The following is a 17,011-nucleotide window of genomic DNA, read 5'->3' as shown; positions in this document are numbered from 1 at the left end:
AGCACCAGATACATCTGAGCAAAGACGCTAAGCCGGTAGCATAGCGTCGGTACTGGATGAACCCAAACTACACTGCCAAAGTCAAGGAGGAAATCGACAAATTGCTAAGGGTTGGCTTCATCCGTCCTGTAAAGAAATCTACATGGCTGAGCCCGATCGTAGTCGTACCGAAGAAGAACAGCAAAATTAGAGTTTGTGTCGACTACCGGAAGCTCAATGCCGCAACGGTAACGGATGCATTTCCACTTCCGTTTACGGATGGAGTTTTGGATGTTGTCGCCGGCCATGAAGTCTACAGTTTCTTAGACGGATTCAAAGGGTATAATCAGATCCGGATGCACCCTGATGATCAAGAGAAAACGGCTTTCGTCACCGAATGGGGAGTGTTTGTTGCCGTGGTGATGATGTTCGGACTGAAAACGGCACCGGCAACATTCCAACGGATCCTCATGGAGATCTTTGGCGAATACATACCAGCTTTTATGCAGGTGTTCCTTGAGGACTTCACAGTCTATAGCCGAGAAGAAGATCATTTGCAGCACCTCAGACTATGTCTAGAGAAGTGTAGGGCGTACCGGCTAAGCCTGAATCCGGCGAAGTGTGTATTTGGAGTGTCCAGCGGAACGCTACTGGGGCATATTGTGAGCAAGGAAGGCATTGACATAGATCCGGACAAAGTGAAAGCAATCCTGGAAGCACCGGCAACGGCAACGGCAAAGGCATTGAGCCGTTTCTTAGGACAAATTCGTTGGCATAGCCGTATGCTCCGATATTTGGCGAACCTGGCTATACCTCTGCATGCGGCAGTACACCGAACATTGTTCCAATGGACAGACATCGAAGACAAGGTGTACCGGGCACTAAAGGTATTATTGTCACAAGCACCGGTAGCGCAGCCTCCGGATTGGAGTAAAGAGTTTCATGTGTTCGTGGACGCCTCCGACATCGCAATCAGCAACGCGCTCATGCAGCTTACCGAGCCAAGGTGGTACCGGCCAGTGTACTATGCCAACCAGAAGCTATCCCAAGCGGAACGAAATTATTCTACCACGGAAAGGGAAGCTTTAGGAATGATCTACAGTGTAACAAAATTCAGGCATTATTTATTGGGAAGAAAGTTCTCCTTCCATGTAGATCATTCGGCACTCCTCTACCTAGTATCCAAAGCGTCACTTACCGGTAAGTTGGCCCGGTGGACTTTGCTATTGCAGGAGTTCGAATTCAAGATATTCCACCGACCCGGCATACAGCATGCGATAGCAGATTATCTAAGCCGGTTAGATTCCGGGGAGATGGGTGACGGAGTACCGGACGAGTTTCCGGATGCAGAGCTTTTTCGAATCACCACGGAAACTTCAACAGATGAAACGGTGGCACAAGAAGATAAGTGGCTAACTAATATGCACCAGTTTCTGAGTACCGGATTGCCTCCGGAGGAGATGAACCGGGACGAGAGAAAATGCCTGGCGGTACAGAGCCGACACTTCTGTTTATTACAAGACACGCTATACCACAAAGGTGCGGACGGTATATGGCGCGAGCGGTGCGCAGCGACGAGAAGGAGCTAATACTATGGGAAGCACAATGCGGAGTCGCCGGAGGCCATTATGCCGGAGATGCGACGGCAAGGAAGATATGACAAAGTGGCCTATGGTGGCCGACGACATTGAAAGATGCAGTCCGGTACGCGAAAGAGTGTGATCTATGCCAGCGAATGGGTCAGCCAACAGAACAAGTTCGGATGCCACACCAGCCAGTCCTACCACTAGAACCATTTAAACCACCCGCAATGAGAACCGATAACCAGTACGTGATCGTCGCGACGGATTACTGCACTAAGTGGGTGGAAGCGAAAGCCCTACGAGACAACACCACGGCGTCAACGGCGAAATTCTTATACGAATGCATTTGGTGCCGGTACGGATGCCCCATAGAGCTGATAAGCGACCAAGGAGGGCACTTTCTTGGACAGGTGGTAGAAAGTTTGACGACGTTCTATGCGGTAGTACATAAACGAAGTACACCGTACTATCCGCAAGCAAACGGGTTAGTTGAGTCGACGAACAAAACGCTCCAGAATATCCTCCGGAAAATCGTCTACGAAAACCAGACGGATTGGGATACGAAGCTGCATAGTGCACTCTGGGCCTACCGGACAGCGTACAAAACAAGCATCCGAACAACACCGTTCCGGTTAGCATTCGGATTAGAGGCAGTCATGCCAGTCGAGTTCCAGATACCGAGCTTACGGATTCAGATTCGGGAACGACTCAATGAAAAGGAATCGGAGGCAATTCGGTTAAAGGCTCTGTGTGAACTAGAAGAACACCGACTGGCGAGCATCATGCACCTGGAATTGGAACAACGGCGACGGAAAGCGTTTGTAGATCGTCACCGGAAGGGAAATGAAAAGATCTTCAAAATCGGCAAGCCGGTACTAGTGTTCCAGACCCGAATGGGTAAAATGCCAGGCAAACTACGGTTTAGATGGACCGGACCGTACTGGATCACACGCGAGTTCAGTGGATCCTACCAGTTAGGGACACTTATTGGCGACGTGCAGGGTAAATGGGTCAACGGATTTAGACTAAAACCATACAAAGGACCTATGCCCAAGAACCCATTTGAATGAAGGGCCGCCACCGAATCAGATGCCGGCAGGCCAACCACAACGGCAACCCGTGAGGAATACAGCTACCACCAAGCCGGTAAGGGGGAGCACGAGCCGGCAACCGAGGAGAGCAAAACGACGGCAAACCGTCAAGAGGCCGACAAGGTGCGCGTTCCGGGTAAGGGTCTGACAAGACCGGAGAAAAATTAACCACACAATTAACTTTAAAAAATAATAATAATAAATAAATAAATAAATAAATAAAGGAACGAATCAAATACATCATGGAAAGGAGTGGTGGAAACGGCCATGCAAACGAATAAAGAGGCACGTCGAAAAGGTACGAGGGGCTATGAATAGGACATTAAACCACCGCCACATGCCACGCAATGCTATTATAGTAGACGACCTGCACATGCGGAGGCTCAAAAAAGGCGCCAAGATGCAGAGAGAAAAACCCCCACACATCGAGACCTTCTCCTATCGCGAACCAAGGAGAACAGACATAGACAGACGCGTGAAGATCAATCGTAGAGAGCTCGCACACAGAGAACCCCCTCCTTGAAAACTTTCTCTCTCACACTCTCCCCACCATCAAACCTCGCCAACGCTCTCCGACCTCGACGCAGAGATGGACTGCCAAACATTGTCTAAAGCCGCCAAGAAATGGCTACGACAGCACAGACTGGAGGGTTTCTTAACGATCATGGAGGCGGCGCCACACAAGGAGGCAGAAAAGATTATAAAAGAAATCGACACAGAGGTAATCACGGAGGAGGCGATCCGTGCGTTAATAGACCTTCCGGAGGGAGGCATCTACACGATCGACAATCCTACCTCTGAGCAACTCATCAAATATTTCGGTGAGTACTCTCTCGTCAGAAAGGGCTACAGGACACAGGGCGGCGAAGATATGCTATTCCGCGAAATTGCCCGTGTGCTCCATGAGTTCGACCACGTGTACCCTCGACCCCCCGTCATGCCTCAGAACCGAGTAGGCTTGATCATCGCAACGTACGAAGGGGTGAAGGTGGATTGGCCGGTGCTGATCGCCGACGGGTTGTGTACGGCGATTGATATAGTAAGAGGAAAGGACGGCAAGGAAGGCCGGAAAATATGGCATGCAGTGACGCAATGGCTCACCCTATTGGCGCCATCGGTCGAGCTCGTCCAAACCAAGAAGCGGGGAACAGCAACGGACGGCACCCCGAAACCTGCTTCGAAACGGCAACAATTGTTGGCTTCCAAGGCCACTAAGGGGAAGACGGCTGACACAGAGAAGGCGACAAAGGAGCGCGCCAGCTGGAAGCGGCCGACGGACACACACGAAGAGACACCGGCATGGCCCCTGAAGAGCCCACTACACCGACCGGTGTAGCAAGAAACGGACACCTTGTTGGCAAGAATGAATGTCGGGACTCACGCGGAAGAAATGGAGGAAGAACCCACGGAGCACCTCCAGCAGCGACCGGTGAAGAGCGCCGCTGAATCAGCCGGGAAGTGTTCGGACCCACAGAAGGATGGAACGCCCACAACTCACGTTGAGCATCCCACGCCAAGGGAGGCACCGGAACCGGTTCGGATGGAACCGGTCACAGAAGTCCCGGCACAACAGGCAGCACCGGCAAGCCCCGTAACTCAAGAGCCAGAGATACAAAGACCAACCTTCCCAGTCGGCCAAGAACAAGCAGACAAGGGGCGGCTAGCCGAAACATACTCAGAGCCGGAATGGCAAAGTGGTCAGCTAGCAGAACTAGAAGCGCAGCTCGACGCAGTAAGGCGGGACCAGCCACCGGCGAGTGAACCCATCAGCCAACTCTCTGTGCAAGCGCAACAACAGTGCACTAGCAGCCAATGGCTGCGGTGGATAGGAGAACAAATTGCCGGAGTAGTCGGATGCATAGAGGCGGAGGAAAGAGCGCAAACGAAACGGTTGCTCGTCGCAACCGATGAACTGGAGACGGCCCGGTCAAGGATCCGGTGCCTCGAAAAGACTTGGATCGGATTACCGAAGACATGGCCAAAATGGCCCTAACCGCGATGCAGATCCAAGCACCGGTGACTCCGGTTGATGTACAGAGGAATAAGACCCCGGAGACACAAACTGTCCCGGAGAAAGATACGGCGCAAGCCCAAGAGCTTGCGGAATTACGAGATGAGTTTGCCGCACAAGAAGCATTACGAAGCCGTGAATGCGACTTGAAGAAGGTGGCCGAAGAAGAATTAAAAAAGATTGCTGAGAACCTCCGCCGGGCAGAGGAAAACCTGCGTAAACGACATCAAGCTTACGACCAGTTGAAGGAGGAAAAAGAGAAATTGCTGCAAGAAAAAGACAAGCTGCGACGGATGGCGGAGACGGAAATCGAGAGGCTGAAGGAAGAGCTCCGTCAACAGAAGGATCGGGAGGACCGCGCGCGCCGGCAGATCAACCAGAGGCTGAAATAGAAGACCGATGATTTTGATCATCTGCATCGGGACGACAAGCAGTTGGAGACGGAGTATAAGCAATAGCAAGAACGGATGGCCGAGCTCCAGCAAGAAGTTGATAGGGCCACAACGGCACTCGCTGAAGAACGAGCTGAGAGTTCCAAGCTATTGGAGGAAGCGGCGAATGACCGGATGGCGCTCCACAAACAGAACCATGAAGACAAGGAAAGAGCGACAATGGTATTACAGAGGTTGCAAACAACCTATCAAAATCAATTGTCGCATTATAGGGAGCAGGAGGCGAACACGGTCCGAATCATCAAGCAATTGAAAGAGGAGCGACAAGCCGCAGAAAATAAATCACAGATGGGAGCCGAACGGATCCAGTGCATCCTCCGGTCATGGCTCACTAAGACCAAAAGCTTGATTGACGACAGCTCTGTGCATTGGTGGGCGAAATGGGCGCAGAATACGGCGGAACTCCAATTGCTCAGGGCGGACGTGGAAAACCGGCGAAAGAAGGGCGATGACTGTTATACGCTGACCTCGGAGGACTTCACCGCCATAAGGGATGAGCTGGCTGAAGATTTCACAGCCCTAGCGGATGAACAATTGGTGCAGGTCCGGTAGCTCATAGCTCAACTAGACGACGATCGGCTGGAGGCTCAAATCCAGTTCAAAAGCTATGAGCAGTCCCGGCTTCGGGAAGAAAAAGCGAGGAAGGCGGCACCGGTCAACCTTAGTGATGAGGAACCGTCGTCGGTGCAAGGACCAGACGGGGACCAGGCCAGGATCAGTCAGCCAGAGACAATTCCGATGGAGGAACCAACGAAGGAAATGCCGGTGCCAGAGCAACAAACGAAGCCGTAGCCCCAAACGGAGAAGGCACCAATGGAGCAGCCACAGCCACAAACGTAACAACAGCCACAACAGCACCAATAGATTCCCGACGAACCATTGGAAATTTTGGAGCAAAGTATTCTGGACATTTTGGACGAAGCGTAAAAGGGCCGGATAATGGGTTCGACGTACAAGGTACTGTCCCACGGGCGTGCCATGTGTTACCGGCTGGCAAGAAGGCTTAAGGAGGTCCAAATCAGAGTATGAAAAGGAATAGTTTATTCGGGAACTGTTGTAATTAGTAATCTTAAAATATATAGTAATATATGAGAAGATGTGGACGGACGGACCAGAATCGGTATGTCGATCCGGATCCGGAACGATCCCGTAAAGGTGCCGGTTGGCACCGTTTTGTATTTCACACTGGAGACCTATATAAAGGCCCGGTTACAATGTAATCAGGAGCGGATAATTAATGAAGCTTATTGTCTTAATCTTCCAGTGTTGATTACCGTTCTGTATTCATTGTTATATCTTACGCGTGTTAATTACGGATTGCTAAGTAACCAATTAAGGTCTAATTAAGCGTTGTGGCCGTAAATCATTCTGTCGTACCACCCTTTGGTGAAGTGTCTTAAGTGGACACTCTGTGTTAGGCTGTTGTCTGGCCCTAAACCGCTCTAATACCATGTAAAGAATCGATGGTGATTCTTGTGGAGCAGAATAGAGTAGAGATATGTGTTGTGAGTGTGTGTGTGTGTATGAGAGAGAGAGAGAGAGAAACTCAAGATAGATAGATTTTAACAACAATAGAATACTCAAGACGATGTATATTACAAAGGAGATTAACCGAACTAATTACAAAGTAGGAGGAGAGTGCTTTATATAGTCTCTCTCTCTCTCTTAATTAACTATTGAAGCTCGTGGGTCATGGGGAATGTGAAAACTCATTAGATATGTGTCATAGAATATGATTCTATGACACATAGTTAATGTGTAGATAAGAGTGGTGACTTTTGACCTTTGAGTGCGCACTCTCAAGGGTGTGTTCACACACTAGACTTGGTTGAGCTTGATTCTCAACAAACCCAATTGAATGCAGCTACTATGGAAAACTCGGCCACTACGAAGAGGAGTGCCAAAAGAAGCAACGAGAATCGGCTTCGACTAGCCGGAGATGACACAACTCACTCGATTCGTCATATCGTTAATGTCCCATTCGGGAATGATGGCAAACAAACCTACTTGAAAAATGTCTTGCATGTCCCAAACATCACGAAAAATTTGGTCTCGGTCGGCCAGATAATGGAACAAGGCATGCAAGTACGGTTCAATAATGAAGGATGCTTCATTGAAAAAGACGATCAAGTCATAGCGCATGGTCGTCGAGAAGGACGAATGCTCATCCTCGAGTCGAGCGAGGTGAAGACCACCATGTTCGCAAACGGCAACAAAGTCGAAACCAACTTGAACTTGTGGCACAAGCGAATTGGTCACATTAATCTCCAAAAGCTTATAGGAATGCAGCCGAAAGGAGTCATAATCAGACTCCCGACATTTACCGAAAAGGAGATACTTAGTGTATGTGAAGCCTGCCAGTTCGGCAAACAACACAGATAACCGTTCCTGAAAGAGAGGAACGTGAGCAAAGGAATCCAAGATGTCGTGCATTCAGATGTATGGGGACCGGCACAGACAACCACATTCGGTGGATGCCGATACTATGTCACATTTATTGACGACTTCTACAGGCACACCTGGATTTACCCCATGCAGCAGAAGAGTGAAGTGTTCGGCCACTTCCAAAGGTTCAAAAACGAAGTCGAAAAAGTCACGGGTCGGCACGTACACTGCCTTCGATCGGATGGAGGCAAAGAGTATTTCTCGGACAAGTTTATGACATATCTCCGAAAGGAAGGAATACGAAGATAATTCTCATGTTGGCACACACCTCAGCAAAACGGCGTAGCCGAGCAAAAGAATCGACACATAGTAGAGGTTGCACGGGCAATGATGAATGAGAAGAACCTGCCGAAATCGTACTGGAACACCCGGCCATTTGAAATAGGTAATATGTCGCAATTTAAGAATAGTCCGTCCAAAAAAGGCACAAAGTAGGTCATTTCACAAAAAGGACCATCGCATGCATAAAGGTTTTGGGAATTTGAATCAAAATATATTGATTTATACCATGTCCAAAAATTTAGGGCTTTCAAAAAATGCCCCTAATAATCGACACGTGAAATTTACAAGAGAACGTACAAAAATTACAAAATGACTAACATGTATATTTATACATATTTGTGAATCACCATATTGATGTAACATACAATATTTACATTTCATGTTTGAGATCCATCACTTCCTAGAGATACCAGACCCACCCGATGAACTAGAAGAGCTTTGTGAGGTCTCATCCTCATCATCACTAGCAACCAATGCATTATCTTCATCCAATTGCAATCCAATGTCACTGTGATTATGAGACATACTCCTTGTTTGTCTCTATGTTGCGTCAACAGGCACATCTGGGATCTTCTCTTTGATTATCTTGATTGTAGTCTGTCTTAGATGGCCTGTTTTGGTCAAGGAGAAGTCATACACGAGTATGTCGACATTATCAAGTGCTAGAATAGACATGCTTGGTAGATTTTCGCTTTCTACTTGTGCCTTCGACATTCTTAACCATCTCTAAAGAGTACTTCCCAGTAAATGCATCTTTGGAAGAGGTATGATACCAATGAACCATAATAGACTTTACGTGATTGCCTTCATCATCCTTAATAATTTCAATGATTTTGCCAATCCAAAAGGGATGGCCCAACTTATCACCCCTAGCTAATGTTGCAACCAACATAACAACTTGTAGCTCATGTAGATTGCCTTGCCACCTCGCCTCTGCAACATGCGATAATCTTGGTCCCACGTAAATATCTCTTTCTCATGGACAAACTAGATTATTCAATTCAAGATTATTAAAGGAGTCGTGCTTGCCATTGATGGGCCACCAATCACCCATTCGAATTGATTTTGTAGTGGCCAGTACCTTGTAAAGTGGTTATCTAATATTGTATGTTGATGATTAAAGAAGACATCCCACCAATCCACATCCTGATCACCAACATACTTTTTGGTTTGCTGAATATTTTTCTGTTTTTCCTCAAGGCACCACATCCAATATAGCTTTTGCTCTTCAATTGAATTACCAACATCCAATCTTTTATGGTCGGCATAGGGCATTTGCTTAGCACCATAGATTATTACATCTGGGAAATGCAATAAGAGCCTACATCCGTCTTGTGGCTCCCATTGTGAACTCTTGGCCATGCTTTTTAAACTCGCGCATATAGAACAAACACCCATCCGGACCTTGCAGGGTATGACCACATTGTTAAACTTCGATCTCCATAAACGATTAAAATGTCGATATTGTATGTAAGGTACACTTTCTAATAACATGTCATCCTTATACGCTTGGTATACCTCATGACGAGTGAAGTTATCGAACAAATGTAACCTTCCAGTGGTGGCCATAACATCACATTGCTTCGAGAAATATATCTCCATCCATCTAACGCTGTCGTGAAGATTTCCGGCTATAGTGTGAAATCGGGGTGGAATGGGCAAATCGGTGGTGTGCAACATGTGCACGTGTATACTAGGAAATGGTGTGTAGAAAGAAGAGGGGAATTTTATCCCACATTGTAAGGTCCCTCCCTCCTTGGGCTATAAAAGGAAGGGAGGGGTCACTTATGAGGGGTTGCCTATTTTGAGGGAGAGAGGCATACCACTTAGGTCGAGGGTTTCCTATTAGGTTTTAGGGTTTCGGTTAGGGTTTTCTTCTTGGGTTTTCCTTTAGGGTTTTCTCATAGTCGTTGGTGCGGCCATGGCGGCCACCATTGTAAAGCGTTTATGTTTCCTTAAGCTAACTTCTTGAGCATCTTGCCCCGTCTATTCTATGTTATTGTCTTATTCTTTCTCACCTCCTCTTGAGCTAAGCTTCTATTATGTGTCTTATTCTTTCTCCTCTATTCCCTAGTCCAAGACCCCCATGGTCCTGCCCCTTCCACATGCACACGCGTAACAACGTGACATCTTTGGTGAACCCGACGTGAAGGGCGGCAAGGGAGCATGGAGATGGAAGAAGACTTCGACTTCGAGGAGATGATGGCAAAGATCATGATGGAAGCCGGACGGAAGATGGCAAAGCGAGATGCGGCTCAACAAGTCGTCGAAAGGGTGGTCGATCGAGTCGGCCGGTTCAATGGGAATGAGGTCCTAAAAATTTTGGGAGCCTACAAGGCCGAGATGGCGAAAGGGGGCGTAGACGAGGTGATGCGGCTAGAGTATTTTCCTCGAGTGGCAGTCGTATCGGTGCACAAGGAGGTCAAGGAGCTACGAGAAGCTCATGAGTCGTGGGTGTCCTTTGAGGGAGTCCTATTGGAGGCGTACGGGTACACGGAACCGGAAGGAAGAGGTCGACATGAGTTCGATCAGTGGGTGTGCCGGCAACATGATGCGAGGCGTTCGGCCACAACACGGCCCGCGAGCGGCGGAGAAGAGAGAGCAGCGAGTGAGTACGCACTACCGTCGGAAGAGAGCTTAACGCAAAACGGTTCGGAGGAGCTCGACCTAGAGGTGCTAATACGGGAGGCATGCGAGCTTGTGAAGGCGAAAATCGGAGCCGAAGAAGGGCTTGTTATGGAGTCGGGCCGGAGGCGATCGGAGGATGCGGAGGAAGAAGCCTCCCTAGATGTAGAAGAAGGGGCCTATACGGAGGCCGGGAGAGCGTATGACGGCGACATAGGAGAGGGTGCGGAGCAAGCGACCCTCTTGCCTTGCGGTGAAGGGACGGCCATGGAGGCCGGTAACTACGGATTCGGGACATGGCGGCCCGAAACATCGAGTGGGGAGGAGACAAGCGGAGGTGCCGTGACCTTACACACACCGGTCCTAGAGGCTCCGGCGGTCGGCCCGAGTGCCGGCGTGAGACCTAGAGCGACGGGCGGTGGCGGCGGCAAGGCGGGCAACCGAGACGACGACATGGAAGAGACGGAGGCAAGCGTAATCGAGGCTTGCGCGATCGGAAGCGGGGTAGCCGCGGACAATGACGTCCAGACGGAGGCGGCTACGGACACAACGAGCGGTGGTGCCAAGTCCTTACCCACACCGGTCCTAGAGGCTCCGGCAGTCAGCCCGAGTGCCAGCGGGAGTCCTAGAGCGACGGGCGGTAGCGACGGCAAGGCGGGCAACCGAGACGAGGACGAGGACAAGGAGGTAGCAAGCATAACCGAGGCTTGCGTAACCGGGGATGAGATAGCCACGAACCACAGCATCCGAGCAAAGGTGGCTACAAACATGACATCGGCGAGTGATGGTACCGAGACTTTTCCCACACCTATTCTAGAGACTTCGGTGGTCGGCCCCGAAAGCCCACGTGAGACCGAAGAGACGGAAGGTGGCGGCGGTAGAGCGAATGATCGAAACGACAATGAGGAAGGTCATAGCGGATGGAGGAGAGACCCCTCCACACCGAGGCCGGAGACTACGGCGGTTGCGCTCGAATGCCAACATAAGACCGGAGAGAAGGGCGATGGCCGTGAGGAGGCGTGGCCTAGAGCGAGCACGTACGAAGATGAGGATGCGAGGCCCGGAACGGGCATGTACGAGAGGACCGACGGAGAGGTCGAGAGCGGCAAAGAGGAGAGAGTCGGGAACCGACCCGACCGGAAGATGAACCGGTCGATAATCTGACACGACCGGAAGACGACGCAGAAGAAGATTGGAGTGGGGTCCGGTCAACTAGGCCCGAACCGGAGAAGAGCCGGCAAGGCCGGATTTGTTCGGACAAACATGTACCGGCCGGTCACGATTACGGAAGGGAGCCGACCAAACCGGAACTCGATCGGCCGAGACCGATCCGGGCGAAGGCTAAGTCGGCATGATTGGAGGTCGAGGCGAACGAGCCACGACACCCGGTGGGAGCCGGTGAGCGCGAGAAGGAGGCCAAGCATGTGCGAGGAGTACGACTCGGTGGGAGGCCAAGAGCGAGAGGAGCCCTCCACATCTATCCTTGAGATTTCGGCGGTTGTGGATCAACATAAGACCGGAGAGACGACGGGTGGCGGCGAGGAGTCAGAGACCGGAACGGACGAGGCTACTAGAACAGGTACTCAGTGCATGAAGACGAACGAGCACGGCCAAGATGGCAACGACGAACGAAGAGACCGACGCGGAGGTAGGGTCTACGACGGACGAGGCGCGTAATAAGAAGTACGCACTACGGCGTAAAACGGAGCATGCACTACAGCCAGCGAAGGGCCAAGAAGCAAGCATGCACCCGGAAGAGCGGCAACGAGTGACCGGCAACGGCGGACCGGTCGAGCCTTTGAGAGGCAAGCACGCGGCGAGAGACGAAGCCGTAAGGTGCCGAGATCGGCGGATGGGTGGTGAGAGCGAAGGATGGTGCGCGGAGAACAACGGGGTACACACCGGGAAGAGAAAACGCGGCGGCTTCCCGGAGGGCATACAAGGCCAAGCGGGCCAAGAGGGCACAAGTCAAGGCGAGGCGGTAACGAGAGCCTTGTGGGACACCGACACGGAGGTCGGGATGATGGTACACTCTACGGCGAGAGAGCGCGACGGGCAAAGGGGAGGCAAGGAACGCGGAACGGGGTCACGTAAGGACCGAAGAACGAGCGCGCATTCGATGGACGACAATGACGCACGAAAAGTGCCTACGGAAGCCGAGCGCAGAACGAAGGGAGTCAGTACGAGTTGTTCAGGCTGAAGAGAAGGTCGAGCCGGAGGTGGAACACATGCGATACTCGAGGAGCGGCACCCGGCGAGCAATCGAAGTAATCGGGGGTCTAACCGGAGGACATGCGCGGTGAGCGAAGGAAGGGAGACCGGATCGGCAACGGTGTTCGGGTTGGCCGGTCGAAGAAGAAGGTGTGTGCGCCAGACATGGCGGATCGGATGGAGCCGACGGTTCGGGGAAACGCGGTGGATGTGGTGGATCAGATGGAGCCGGCGGGTTGGGGCCGGTAAGGAGTCAGCAAGACGGATTGGGATCGGCAAGGGACCGGCAAGACGGTTGGGTGTCGGTAAGGCAAAAGACCCGGTTGATCACCGTCGCCGAAATCTCTCACCCTTTTCCTTTCTTGGCACATACCGGTGGATGTGCGGTTTGGTGGGGGGTGGATGTCGTGAAGATTTCCGGCTATAGTGTGAAACCGGGGTGGAATGGGCAAATCGGTGGTGTGCAACATGTGCACGTGTATACTAGGAAATGGTGTGTAGAAAGAAGAGGGGAATTTTATCCCACATTGTAAGGTCCCTCCCTCCTTGGGCTATAAAAGGAAGGGAGGGGTCACTTATGAGGGGTTGCCTATTTTGAGGGAGAGAGGCATATCACTTAGGTCGAGGGTTTCCTATTCGGTTTTAGGGTTTCGGTTAGGGTTTTCTTCTTGGGTTTTCCTTTAGGGTTTTCTCATAGTCGTTGGTGCGGCCATGGCGGCCACCATTGTAAAGCGTTTACGTTTTCTTAAGCTAACTTGTTGAGCATCTTGCCCCGTCTATTCTATGTTATTGTCTTATTCTTTCTCACCTCCGCTTGAGCTAAGCTTCTATTATGTGTCTTATTCTTTCTCCTCTACTCCCTAGTCCAAGACCCCCATGATCCTGCCCCTTCCACACGCACGCGTGTAACAACGCGACAACGTCATGCCACCCAATTAGACCCTTACATGTAGATTCTATATTGTTGAAAGGTACCCACCACCCCTTTTAGTAATCGATGTTGAATTCTCTGTAGCCTCATGTTCCCGATGCTCTAAGCAATTTTAAAAGCAACTCGACAACTCTTCGTAGTAAGTGAAAGGTAATATTCCACCTATTGAGAACACGACATTGCCAGATGGTCCTTTACAAGTTGCATATTGGCAATCAAGAATGTATCTTGTTCGTCGAGACAAATACTTTTGTCGCAACCCCCACAAGTTTCCCTTTCCAAATTTTGATAGACAAAGCTCCCACAACATATCTTGCATATGTCAATTGAAATTTGTCAATCCGAACACAAAAAATTATATCGTTTAACACTCACTTGTCGAGGAACTCTTTGAAAATTTAGAGGTTTATTGATATAGTCTTCGTTAGCATTCGATAAACTAGACTCGACATGAGTTGTATCTACTTTAATATATCTTGTTTTACCTATGTTGAATGGCTCTATTGAAAAAATTGACGTCGAGCTTTGCTCTTGATCGTCATTGGTCTTAACATGGCACCTTTTATTTTTTTCCATAAAACATATGTTCCATTGGTATTAATAAAAGGCCCAGAGGCAGTATACAAATAGTACATAATATTGTTTCATCTCCACAAATATATATTATCAAAAACAAGACCAAATATAAGTTTTGGCATTTATCAAGATACTGCTAACTCGGCCTTGTCACTAACATCTTTACCAGGTAGAAGACCACATCTAAAACGAAAACAATGACCAACCTAGTTCTCCACCCTAGTTGGTAGTTTGAAAACCTCTTGTTCGCCTTCTACGAGTATCCAGCTTTTCGATGGTTCAATCCCACAAAGACCAACAACTTTGAAGGAGAGGAGGGCGACCATGTCACCAAATGAACCACATAATAACACCTCCTCAGAGAACTTGTCTTTTACATGATATTCCCTGTCCTCTGTCTTCCCACTCATCTATGTCAGGTCAGAGGATCTGTAAGAAGATTCACAATCCCAACCTAAACACTTGCAAACAAATCTGAACTGATTACAGCATTCCTGAATATTGTTGGGGAGAAATAAAAAACAACATTGATTCTAGAGAGTTGTTGCAAAACAAACATGGCTGCTCCAATTGACCATTTCGGGCTCTTAGAACAGAACTCCTTCATGTTTGCCTTTTGTGTCGCATGTACTGAAGACCATAGCCCACCTATAAACAACATCTACGAATATCCAGCTTTTTCGATGGTTCAATCACACAAAGACCAACATCTTTGAAGGAGAGGAGGCGACAATGTCACCAAATGAGCCACATAATAACACCTCCTTAGAAAACTTGTCTTTCACATCATATTCCATGTCCTCTGTCTCCCAATCATATATGTCAGGTCTGGATCTACAATCCCAACATAAACACTTGTGAACAAAACAGAACAGATTCCAGCATTTCTAAATATTGTTGGGGAGAAATAAATAGAAATAAAACACAGCATTGATTCCAGAGAGTTGTTGCAAAACAAACATGGCTGCTCCAATTCACCATTTCGGGCTCTTAGAACAGAACTCCATCCCAACTAAGAGCACTGCAGCAGGCAAGATGGATATCCAAAATCAATTCCTCCAACAACCACGAACAGTTTCTATTGGAAGCCCAATTACCAGAGCACAAAGTATTCCAATGCATGTAGCAATCTGGCAAAGACTACCATTAGAGACTACCATACGTTCCATTCCTGTACCTACTCATAATATTCTGCTTCACCCCCCACACCATCTTCTCTCATCCTTATCCCTCAAAACAATTTTGCTTCTTAAGTCCACATCAACCATCTCGCTGATTACCACCAAATTCCTGTATACAAAATAACAAAGTGATTATAAAATGTTTCCTCATCCCCTCATATAATTGTTTCAACCCCCATACCATCGTCACTCGTCCTCTCGTCATGACTAACTCTATAAAGACAATAACTACATGACAACAACTAGAAGACTATCCTGTTTGTTGCACTCCCTAAGATGAAACCTAAAATCTTCTTCACTCTGTGCCATGCCACCAAATTCCATCAAGCATCATCCACAACAACCATCTCGCCTTCTCGCTAATCGGCACCAAATTTTGGCTTGTCATGTCCTTGATTTCCTTCCATCAAGCATCATCCACAACAACCATCTCGCCTTCTCGCTAATGGGCACCAAGTTTTGGCTTGCCATGTCCTTGATTTCCTTCCATCAAGCATCCTGCCATATAGACCGCAAACAAATTAATGTAAAAATTCCCTCACCAACTCATGATAATATGCTTCTTCAACCCCCACACCATCTACACTCATCATTATCACTCATAAGAAATTGCTTCTTACATCCACAACCATCTCGCCTTCTCGCTAATCGACACCAAGTTTTGCCTTGACATGTCCTTGATTTCTACCAACATCACTTATCCTGACAAAAATATCAACAATCATGTATATTATATCATGTTATTTATACTAAAGATGGTGCCGGTGGCGGGAATAACCACCGAGGTAGTACATAGTTCCACTTGACATCTGCAACTTCATTCAACATAATAGGTATAGACGACCAAACTTTATGAATTCTCATTCTTTTCTTATTAGTTGCGTGACCAGAACCCTTATAACTATCATATTCACCTTTAACTGTATGTACCAATAAGTTCCAAAAAGACTTAACTTGATCCACGATGTGAGTGTTTTCATCATTGTATAGCTTGGAGCACCTAGCTTTCCAAAGAATCCATAAAGCCAAAGAGGAGACAATTTGCCAGACGTGACTACGGCAGAAAAACTTGATTCCCTGCAAGGAGGTTGAAGTATAATATACCTGCAAACTTGTGACACGTAATGTCAAAGAAGAATAATGATGATGATAGAAAGTCATTTGTTGATCTAACCTTCCCCATAAGACTGCACCCCACGTAAAAATCCCCGACCTATACTTACGACCTTGTAGCCTAAGAATTCTAAACCAAATTTTTTTTGCGACAACACATTCCCAAAATACATGATGCGATGACTCATGTACATAACCACACATAACGCATGACCGATCAATTACATATACCCTCATCAAATCACCTACTGGCAACGCATAATGAACATGGCACCTTTTATTATTAACAAGGCTATATTCCTCGATTGAGAATAACGAGTTATCAGATAATATAACGGGCTCAATAGAAAACAAAGAATTTTCATTCGATTTTGAGGAAATTTTGCTCAAGGCTAAGTCACAACAACAATGTCCAAAATAGGCACAAGTTTGCTTTTATAATAAGCACCATGTCCAAAAACATATTTATTTTTTTAAATAATTAAAAATATTTTTTAAAATAAAAAATAAAAAATATATAAAGGGAAGTCA

The 17,011-nt window shown here is 48.2% G+C and overlaps 1 pseudogene across 1 annotated transcript in view; it reads right to left on the bottom strand.

Annotated features, from left to right (window-relative positions):
* Positions 1-16,550, bottom strand: part of LOC147850780 (DNA mismatch repair protein MLH1-like) — a 41,621-nt pseudogene extending 25,071 nt beyond the window's left edge. Inside the window, exons 1-5 of the transcript XR_015531633.1 lie at positions 16,472-16,550; positions 16,170-16,287; positions 15,387-15,476; positions 14,891-15,020; positions 14,482-14,596 (exon numbers count right to left, since the gene is read on the bottom strand). The product of XR_015531633.1 is annotated as a DNA mismatch repair protein MLH1-like (transcript). The remainder of the gene's footprint in view (positions 1-14,481; positions 14,597-14,890; positions 15,021-15,386; positions 15,477-16,169; positions 16,288-16,471) is intronic.
* Positions 16,551-17,011: the final 461 nt, after the last annotated feature.

The sequence above is a fragment of the Azolla caroliniana genome, unplaced genomic scaffold (genome assembly GCF_043228905.1).
Source record: "Azolla caroliniana isolate FFs.n. ecotype wild unplaced genomic scaffold, voAzoCaro1.0.p SCAF_20, whole genome shotgun sequence".
Classification (NCBI taxonomy): Eukaryota; Viridiplantae; Streptophyta; class Polypodiopsida; order Salviniales; family Salviniaceae; genus Azolla; species Azolla caroliniana.
This window is presented reverse-complemented; position numbering and strand designations above follow the sequence as displayed.